We start from the raw sequence: 11,612 nt of genomic DNA, 5'->3' as shown, positions 1-11,612 counted from the left end.
CCACTGAGGAGACCTTCTATGATCATCTTTAATGTACAGTATGGGGGAACCTAACAGCAAGTGTTCAGTTTCCCTGCAGCCCTACCGTAGAAGAGATGAAACATTACACAATTTCCATTTGAATCAATCGGCTGTATGTACCGGACAGGCTGGGTCCTACAATGCAAGAGTTTGTCTTTGCATGAGCTCTCGACTCTGGCGAGCAGATAAGCGCCTGTTAACCAAAATTCTCTAGTAGGGAATTTCAGAATGGGATTTCTAAATCATGTCAATGAGACTAATAATCCATGTTAGTTTCCCAATACTAACTTAGTGATTGGTGCTCCATTTTTTATTATGCAGAACTCTAAATCTATTACATAGCCATAGAGTTATGAGCTCCAAAATGATATGCAAGTTAGTGCCTAGAGGGGATGATTACTTGGTGTTTTTTTTCGGCAGCTTTATTGCCATAGCTTATCTACAGTGCCTACAGGGAGTCTGATGTTGTCTAAGACACACTTCCTGCTTTAACATTGGTCCAGTGTAAAGATAAATAGGCACACGCTGAGATGCACGCGGCGCGGGATAGGACCGGTTCCACGTGTAGTTCAAAGGAAAATCCCAGCAGACGTGACTTGAATGCTCGTAGAGTTTTATTCTCATATAACATATTGGGACATATTGTTATAAGAGAATAAAACTTTACGAGCATTCAAGTCACGTCTGCTGGGATTTTCCTTTGAATTAACATTGGTCCAGGCTGCTGCTCTCTCTCTCTCTCTCTCCTCCTTGAAGTTACTGTGCACATATACTTATGGCTCATGCACACAGCCGTTGCCACACCGTGGCCATATTGTGGCCCGCATACAGCGGGTCCGCAGTACACGGGGCACCGGCCGTGTGCACCCCTTCACTTGAATGGATCCTCAACCCTGGAGATGCGGTGTGGAAGCACGGATCAGAACCCCACGGAACGTCAGAACTACGTACTCTTACACGAGGATGGCGCGCACGTGCACGTGCACGTGAGGACGCGCGCTCGTAGGTGGGGAGGTTGAAGCGCTGGGAGCCTGAGGGGGGATGAGGACGGACAGCATCCAATGAGGGAGAGGGGCTGGCAGCTCCCCGTCTGTTAGCCGCACGCCGCACGCCGCACATCGATCGCGGCGTTTGCAATCAGCTGCCCAGGTACAACAGCGGCGTAGAGGGGGACGGCTCCCTGCACGGACCGAACGAGCTCAAACAGCACAAACGACGTCAAGTCAAAGATGCCAGGAAGCAGGTCAGTGCAGAGGAATACAGCAGGTGAGAGACGGAGAGAGTGCTGCCGGCGGTCTGTATCCTAAGGAATGTGGTAAAAACAGCAAGGCCCTCCCGCCACCACCGGAGTCAAGGTCGGATTCTCCTTTTATGTGTGTATTATTTGTATTATTTGTGTCCTCTCTCGGTCTACCCTACTGAGCATTGGGAGGAGGAAGGAGAGGTAAGATTGAGGACTTTTAAGGGCCCTTAAGGGGAAAGGATCAACTATGAAGAAAGGGTTAATGCGGTAGAGATCTGGAGGAAAGAGAAGGGGAAAAAAAAAAAAAAAAAAAAAAAAAAACCCTGTGATGTTACATGATTGTTACTAATGACACTGGGAAAGTGAATAATACACAAAATATAAGATCGATCCCAGAGGAAAGGGGAGAAGATCTCAGGAAAAAAATGCAGATGATATTCAATCCCTTCTTGGAAAAACCAATAGAAGAACCCATAAGGATAGAAAGGGTTCATAGAGTGGGGAATCCACAAAGAGTGAACTCAGAGCGAACAAGAGATGTGATAATTAGATTCCGACTCTATGAGGATAAAGAAATAGTGTGGAAGAAACTGCGAGGTCAATCCCCGATAGTGCTTGATGGGAGAGAGTTACAGATATTCTCTGACCTATCCGCCGAGACCCTGGCAAGGAGACGAGTACTGAAGCCACTTCTAAAGCAGATGATAGACTCAAATATTAAATATACTTGGGGACATCCGGCATGCCTGATTGGCACAAAAGACGGAAGATCGACAACACTGAGATTTCCGGAAGATTTAGAAGAATTCTGTAAAAAACTAGATATTCAGATACCCGACCTACCAGGATGGGAATAGAGGAGTAGGAGATAAGGGAGTAGGGAGAAGGGGAGAGGGGAAGGAGGAAAGGGAAGGAAAGGGAAAGAAATATAGATGAGTCAGGTTATGATGATAGGGTCCTTTCTTTTTCCTTTCTGGGAGGATCCGGTTTTTTACTGTCTTGACCCTTGTTGGTGGTGTTGGGTGCGTTGGGGGATCTACCTATCCCCCCTCCCCCCCGCACAATGAGTGGAGCGGAGGAGAGGCAACCCCAGGACCCCACCTAGAGGAAACTGGGCCAGACATGGAGGATGGCCCAGAGGCCAAAAACTGGCCGAATGGGGAGGGAGGGGGAGGGGGGGGGGAGTGGGGAGGGGATTGGAGGAGATGGGGGGGAGGAGGGAGGGTGGAGGGGCATGGGAGGAGAGGGAGGGAAGGGGGGGGAGGGACCTATCTCACCAAAATAACCAGAAAGAAGGGGAAGATTAAAAGATGCCACAAATCAAATGTATATCTTATAATGTGAAAGGTCTCAATAGCCCGACCAAGAGGCATAAGGTCCTCAAGGAATTGAAGGGATATAAAGCAGATATATCCTTTTTACAGGAAACCCATATTACCCTAGGATCAAATATTAGACTATATGCCCCAGAGTTCCCCATTTGGTACTACGGGGATTCAATATCCAAAAGAGCAAGAGGGATAGCAATCGGGATCTCAAAAAGGGTACGGTTCGAACTAACCGATAGACTGACAGATCCAGAGGGGAGATTCCTTTTCCTTAGAGGAAAATTGGAAGGATTAGAATGTACTCTGGTAAATGTCTATGCCCCAAATGACTCACCGACAAAATTTCTCTTGGGGATACTAGGGAAATTGATAGACTTCAGGAGGGGAAGTGTAATCATAGGAGGAGATTTCAACCTAAGTATGGACCCAAAAATAGATAGGACATCCCAGACGTCGAGCGTGCGGGGCGTACAGTTAAGAAAGCTTAGGGACGCCTTATTTAGGAGTCAACTGATAGACGCTTGGAGAGTCCTTAACCCGGACAAACGAGACTACACTTTCTACTCCCCGGTGCATGGGACCTATTCTAGGATCGACCACATATTGGTAGATCACAGAACCCTAGATATCGTGGTGGAAGATATAGTCCAAGATAAAAAGTGGGAAAACTGGAGGATGTTTAAGAGATCCTGGAGTTATGCCGAAAAATTAAGGGCTGAGACCTAAAGATAAAGCGAAACAGAGAAGTAGGCATCAGGAGAAAGTATTCTGGATTGTTTTTGGTGAGATAGGGGGGAGGGGGGGGTGATGGGGGGGGGGAGGGAGGAATGGGGATAAGGTAAAGGAAGTGAAGAATCATCCGACCTGAGATCACTAACAAAAAAAAAAAAAAAAAAAGGAAGGAGTAATACCTTAAACCCCAAAAAAAAAAAAAAAGGGGGGAAAAAAAAAAAAAAAAAAAAAAAAAAAAAAAAAAAAAAAAGATATAATGATAAAAGATTTTCACATATTGGGGTAAGAGAAAAATAAAGTAAGAAAAAATAACTACACTAATGATGCGAAACCTGCTTAGAGACGCTAATGGGCTGGTAAACGGAACATGAGCGTATAAGTGTACACCCTAGGAGGTTGAAGTCTGAAGTGAAAAAAAAAAAAAAAAAAAAAAAGAAAAAAAAAAAAAAAAGAACCCCACGGAAGCACTACAGAGTGCTTCCGTGGTGTTTCTGGACATGCCTCTGTAGACCGTCGGATGCGCATGCGGCTGCCCCACGGTCGGTGCCCGTGCATTGTGGATTGCAATTTGCGTCCCACAGCATGGGGCCGTCCAGCACACGGTCGTGTGCATGAGCCCTTAGGGGAATGAGTCTTAATAAGGGAGAGCCTAGTCACTGATGGCTAACCTCTGGCACTCCAGCTGTGGTGAAACTATGACTCCCAGCATGCTCCATTAATTTCTATGGATCTCTGAGAATAGCCAAGCAAGTGTACATCTTGGGAGTCATAGTTTTACCACAGTTGGAGTGCCGGAGGTTACTTATCACAGGCCTGGTGGTTTCCTTAAAAAGGATTGTCCAGCTATGATTTTTTAAAACTGGCTCAGATCACCTAATTGCTCCCTCACTGCTCCCATTCCAATGCTCGCCCACTGGTTTCTTCTCATTTTGTAGTATTTACCTTCCATAAGAGTCCTGGATTAGATGTGAAATGTAATAACTGGCAGACATGGTTCAGAATGACTATGCATTTACACTTGCATGCAACTTTAAAATACTGAAATACAGCGTTTCAATTTCATTTTCTATTTTAGTGGCACTTTCAATATATATCTTACAGTGAAATATGATTGTCCTTGAAATATGTAGACATCTTGGAAACAGTTATATGATTTAGCAGGATTATATTGCATGTTGTTAAATATTTATATCATGTATAATCTCACAAGTTGGAAATAGTGTGATAAAGCACAATGAAGTAAATGCATTGCTGAAGTCAGAGATTCATGTGTCTATTTTAGTAACGCTGTAATGCAATGTCAACTGTTCTCTATCTTTTAGCTTAAACTGCTCATTACAGTCATAATTTGTGGATACCGAGATGTTTGGACAAACAAATCAAAGAAAAAGAAAAATCTTAAATATATAATTAAAGGGAACTCTGAGAGAAAAAGTGTATTTTCACATTAACCCCTTAGCCCACCCGTTAGAGCAATATCACATGCATGTATGCACCTGGACGCTAGTACTTAACACCCAGCGCCATAAATGTACAGCAAGGGGCTGGTGAAAGCTCAGGAGTTAAAACTACACCATTTGCAGCAGGAGCCAGCTATAATGCACATCCAAACTCCACTGCAATGGCTGAGATTAGAACTAGCTCCCATCCAGACCATTCAATCTGTTAGATGCCACATCTCTATTGACCATGGCATCTAAGAGGTTTATAGAGGGATCAGGTTCCTTCTGTACACCATCTGGCCGCTAAGACACGATTCCTGATGGTAGCCAAGGAAACTGGAAGTCTAATAATGGCCACCTACATTGCCATGCACAGAAGCCTATAAAACCCTATAAGAGGCAGGATGTAATCAATGGACTGTCAGTGTAATACTGACAGGAAAAATACATTATCATACAGAAGTATGGCAGTGTATTTTACCAGTGATCAGATAAGTGTTAGTTCCAGTCCTCTAGTGGAATTTAAAATAAAAACAATACTGTAAATATTTTTGAACATTAAAAAGATCAAAATTTCAAGTAAAAAAAAATTATTCAGTCCTTAATTATTGGTAAGAACCTGGTAACCTCAACACAATTAATATCACCATGGCCGTAACAACCTGATCTCTAACAAAATATCTTTATTTATCCTGCATATTGAATACAGTTGAAATAAAATGTGAAAAACATGCTGGAAATGCAGTTTGTGGTCAGCTCACCTAAGAAAATAGTATAAAAAGTGATCAAAAAGTCAAATGGTATCAATAAAAACTATAGCCCATCCCACAAAAAAACAAACAGCGGTCTCAGTGGAAAAATAAAAAAGTTAGGGATTTTGGAATATGTCAGTGCAAAATACAAATTATTTTTAATTTAAAAAAAAGCGATTTTATGATGCAAAAGTAGCAAACACTGGAAAAACTAACATAGTAACATAGTACATAAGGCCGAAAAAAGACATTTGTCCATCCAGTTCGGCCTGTTATACTGCAAGTTGATCCAGAGGAAGGCAAAAAAAACCCTGTGAGGTAGAAGCCAATTTTCCCCACTTTAGGGGAATAAAAAATTCCTTCCCGACTCCAATCAGGCAATCAGAATAACTCCCTGGATCAACGACCCCTCTCTAGTAGCTATAGCCTGTAATATTATTATGCTCCAGAAACACATCCAGGCCCCTCTTGAATTCCTTTATTGTACTCACCATCACCACCTCCTCAGGCAGAGAGTTCCATAGTCTCACTGCTCTTACCGTAAAGAATCCTTTTCTATGTTTGTGTACAAACCTTCTTTCCTCCAGACGCAGAGGATGTCCCCTCGTCACAGTCACAGTCCTGGGGATAAATAGCTGATGGGATAGATCTCTGTACTGACCCCTGATATATTTATACATAGTAATTACATCTCCCCTCAGTTGTCTTTTTTCTAAAGTAAATAACCCTAATTTTGATAATCTTTCAGGCTACTGTAGTTGCCCTATTCCAGTTATTACTTTAGTTGCCCTCCTCTGAACCCTCTCCAGCTCTATGTCTGCCTTGTTCACTGGAGCCCAGAACTGTACACAGTACTCCATGTGTGTTCTGACTAATGATTTGTAAAGTAGTAGGAATATGTTCTCATCACGGGCATCTATGCCCCTTTTGATGCAACCCATTATCTTATTGGCCTTGGCAGCAGCTGCCTAACACTGGTTTTTGCAGCTTAGTTTGCTGTTTATTAAAATTCCTAGATCCTTTTCCATGTCAGTGTTACCGAGTGTTTTACCATTTAGTATATACGGGTGACTTGCATTATTCCTTCCCATGTGCAGAACTTTACATTTGTCAGTGTTAAACCTCATCTGCCACTTATCTGCCCAAGCCTGCAATCTATCCAGATCCCTCTGTAGTAGTATTCTGTCCTCTTCAGTGTTAATTACTTTACACAGTTTAGTGTCATCTGCGAAAATTATTATTTTGCTATGCAAGCCTTCTACAAGATCATTAATAAATATATTAAAGAGAATAGGGCCCAATACTGACCTCTGAGGTACCCCACTAGTGACAGTGACCCAATCTGAGTGTGTACCGTTAATAGCCACCCTCTGTTTTCTATCATTGAGCCAGTTACTTACCCACATACAGACGTTTTCTCCCAGTCCGAACATTCTCATTTTATATACTAACCTTTTATGTGGTACAGTGTCAAATGCTTTGGAGAAGTCCAGATATACGACATCCATTGATTCGCCGCTGTCAAGTCTAGAACTTACCTCCTCATAGAAACTGATTAAATTAGTTTGACATGACCGATCCCTCACGAAGCCATGCTGATATGGCGTTATTTGCTTATTTCCGTTAAGATGCTCTAACATAGCATATCTCAGAAAACCTTCAAACAGTTTACCCACAGCAGATGTTAAACTTACCGGCCTACAGTTTCCAGGCTCTGTTTTTGGACCCTTTTTGAATATTGGCACCCCATTTGCCATGCGCCAATCCTGTGGGACATTCCCTGTCTGTATAGAATCTGCAAATATCAGAAATAAGGGTCTGGCTATGACATTGCTTAATTCCCTTAGAATACGGGGGTGTATGCCATCCGGTCCTGGCGATTTGTCTATTTTAATCTTTTTAAGTCGCTGTTGTACTTCTTCCTGGGTCAGACAGGACACTTTTAATGGGGAATTTATTTCAACATTCAGCATTTCATCTGACAGTTTATTTTCCTCAGTGAATACATTGGAGAAAAAAATATTTAACAGCTTTGCTTTCTCCTCGTCGCTCTCTGCGACTCCCCCCTCATTACTCTTTAACCACCTCAGCCCCCAGTGCTTAAACACCCTGAAAGACCAGGCCACTTTTTACACTTCTGACCTACACTACTTTCACCGATTATTGCTCGGTCATGCAACTTACCACCCAAATGAATTTTACCTCCTTTTCTTCTCACTAATAGAGCTTTCATTTGGTGGTATTTCATTGCTGCTGACATTTTTACTTTTTTTGTTATTAATCGAAATTTAACGATTTTTTTTGCAAAAAAATGACATTTTTCACTTTCAGTTGTAAAATTTTGCAAAAAAAACGACATCCATATAGAAATTTTGCTCTAAATTTATAGTTCTACATGTCTTTGATAAAAAAAAAATGTTTGGGTAAAAAAAAAATGGTTTGGGTAAAAGTTATAGCGTTTACAAACTATGGTACAAAAATGTGAATTTCCGCTTTTTGAAGCAGCTCTGACTTTCTGAGCACCTGTCATGTTTCCTGAGGTTCTACAATGCCCAGACAGTACAAACACCCCACAAATGACCCCATTTCTGAAAGTACACACCCTAAGGTATTCGCTGATGGGCATAGTGAGTTCATAGAACTTTTTATTTTTTGTCACAAGTTAGCGGAAAATGATGATTTTTTTTATTTTTTTTTTTTTTCTTACTAAGTCTCATATTCCACTAACTTGTGACAAAAAATAAAAACTTCCATGAACTCACTATGCCCATCAGCGAATACCTTGGGGTCTCTTCTTTCCAAAATGGGGTCACTTGTGGGGTAGTTATACTGCCCTGGCATTCTAGGGGCCCAAATGTGTGGTAAGGAGTTTGAAATCAAATTCTGTAAAAAATGACCTGTGAAATCCAAAAGGTGCTCTTTGGAATATGGGCCCCTTTGCCCACCTAGGCTGCAAAAAAGTGTCACACATCTGGTATCTCCGTACTCAGGAGAAGGTGGGGAATGTGTTTTGGGGTGTCATTTTATATATACCCATGCTGGGTGAGAGAAATATCTTGGCAAAAGACAACTTTTCCCATTTTTTTATACAAAGTTGTCATTTGACCAAGATATTTATCTCACCCAGCATGGGTATATGTAAAAAGACACCCCAAAACACATTCCTCAACTTCTCCTGAGTACGGGGATACCAGATGTGTGACACTTTTTTGCAGCCTAGGTGGGCAAAGGGGCCCATATTCCAAAGAGCACCTTTCGGATTTCACTCCTCATTTTTTCCTGAATTTGATTTCAAACTCCTTACCACACATTTGGGCCCCTAGAATACCAGGGCAGTATAACTACCCCACAAGTGACCCCATTTTGGAAAGAAGACACCCCAAGGTATTCCGTGAGGGGCATGGCGAGTTCCTAGAATTTTTTATTTTTTGTCACAAGTTAGTGGAAAATGATGATTTATTTATTTTTTTTTTTTTCATACAAAGTCTCATATTCCACAAACTTGTGACAAAAAATAAAAACTTCCATGAACTCACTATGCCCATCAGCGAATACCTTGGGGTCTCTTCTTTCCAAAATGGGGTCACTTGTGGGGTAGTTATACTGCCCTGGCATTCTAGGGGCCCAAATGTGTGGTAAGTAGGTAAATGACCTGTGAAATCCGAAAGGTGCTCTTTGGAATGTGGGCCCCTTTGCCCACCTAGGCTGCAAAAAAGTGTCACACATCTGGTATCTCTGTATTCAGGAGAAGTTTAGGAATGTGTTTTGGGGTGTCTTTTTACATATACCCATGCTGGGTGAGATAAATATCTTGGTCAAATGCCAACTTTGTATAAAAAAATGGGAAAAGTTGTCTTTTGCCAAGATATTTCTCTCACCCAGCATGGGTATATGTAAAATGACACCCCAAAACACATTCCCCAACTTCTCCCGATTACGGAGATACCAGATGTGTGACACTTTTTTGCAGCCTAGGTGGGCAAAGGGGCCCATATTCAAAAGAGCACCTTTCGGATTTCACAGGTCATTTTTTACAGAATTTGATTTCAAACTCCTTACCACACATTTGGGCCCCTAGAATGCCAGGGCAGTATAACTACCCCACAAGTGACCCCATTTTGGAAAGAAGAGACCCCAAGGTATTCGCTGATGGGCATAGTGAGTTCATGGAACTTTTTATTTTTTGTCACAAGTTAGTGGAATATGAGACTTTGTATGAAAAAAAAAAAAAAAAAAAAAATAAGCATTTTCCACTAACTTGTGACAAAAAATAAAAAATTCTAGGAACTCGCCATGCCCCTCACGGAATACCTTGGGGTGTCTTCTTTCCAAAATGGGGTCACTTGTGGGGTAGTTATACTGCCCTGGCATTTTCCAGGGGCCCTAATGTGTGGTAAGTAGGTAAATGACCTGTGAAATCCTAAAGGTGCTCTTTGGAATATGAGCCCCTTTGCCCACCTAGGCTGCAAAAAAGTGTCACACATGTGGTATCGCCGTATTCAGGAGAAGTTGGGGAATGTGTTTTGGGGTGTCATTTTACATATACCCATGCTGGGTGAGAGAAATATCTTGGCAAAAGACAACTTTTCCCATTTTTTTATACAAAGTTGGCATTTGACCAAGATATTTCTCTCACCCAGCATGGGTATATGTAAAATGACACCCCAAAACACATTCCCCAACTTCTCCTGAGTACGGCGATACCAGATGTGTGACACTTTTTTGCAGCCTAGATGCGCAAAGGTGCCCAAATTCCTTTTAGGAGGGCATTTTTAGACATTTGGATACCAGACTTCTTCTCACGCTTTGGGGCCCCTAGAATGCCAGGGCAGTATAAATACCCCACATGTGACCCCATTTTGGAAAGAAGACACCCCAAGGTATTCAATGAGGGGCATGGCGAGTTCATAGAATTTTTTTTTTTTTTGGCACAAGTTAGCGGAAATTGATATTTTTAATTTTTTTCTCACAAAGTCTCCCGTTCCGCTAACTTGGGACAAAAATTTCAATCTTTCATGGACTCAATATGCCCCTCACGGAATACCTGGGGGTGTCTTCTTTCCGAAATGGGGTCACATGTGGGGTATTTATACTGCCCTGGCATTCTAGGGGCCCTGAAGCGTGAGAAGAAGTCTGGAATATAAATGTCTAAAAAATTTTACGCATTTGGATTCCGTGAGGGGTATGGTGAGTTCATGTGAGATTTTATTTTTTGACACAAGTTAGTGGAATATGAGACTTTGTAAGAAAAAAAAAAAAAATTCTGCTAACTTGGGCCAAAAAAATATCTGAATGGAGCCTTACAGAGGGGTGATCAATGACAGGGGGGTGATCAATGACAGGGGGGTTGATCAATGACAGGGGGGTTGATCAATGACAGGGGGGGTGATCAGGGAGTCTATATGGGGTGATCACCACAATCATTGATCATGCCCCTGTAAGGCTTCATTCAGACGTCCGGATGCGTTTTGCGGATCCGATCCATCTATCAGTGGATCCGTAAAAATCATGCGGACGTCTGAATGGAGCTTTACAGGGGGGTAATCAATGACAGGGGGTTGATCAATGACAGGGGGGTGATCAGGGAGTCTATATGGGGTGATCACCACAGTCATTGATCATGCCCCTGTAAGGCTTCATTCAGACGTCCGGATGCGTTTTGCGGATCCGATCCATCTATCAGTGCATCCATAAAAATCATGCGGACATCTGAATGGAGCTTTACAGGGGGGTGATCAATGACAGGGGGGTGATCAGGGAGTCTATATGGGGTGATCACCACAGTCATTGATCACGCCCCTGTAAGGCTTCATTCAGACGTCCGGATGCGTTTTGCGGATCGGATCCATCTATCAGTGCATCCGTAAAAATCATGCGGACATCTGAATGGAGCTTTACAGGGGGGTGATCAGGGAGTCTATATGGGGTGATCACCACAGTCATTGATCATGCCCCTGTAAGGCTTCATTCAGACGTCCGGATGCGTTTTGCGGATCGGATCCATCTATCAGTGCATCCGTAAAAATCATGCGGACATCTGAATGGAGCTTTACAGGGGGGTGATCAGGGAGTCTATATGGGGTGATCACCACAG

The sequence above is a fragment of the Bufo bufo genome, chromosome 2, assembly GCF_905171765.1.
Source record: "Bufo bufo chromosome 2, aBufBuf1.1, whole genome shotgun sequence".
Taxonomy (NCBI): Eukaryota; Metazoa; Chordata; class Amphibia; order Anura; family Bufonidae; genus Bufo; species Bufo bufo.
Note: the sequence above shows the minus strand (reverse complement) of the source record.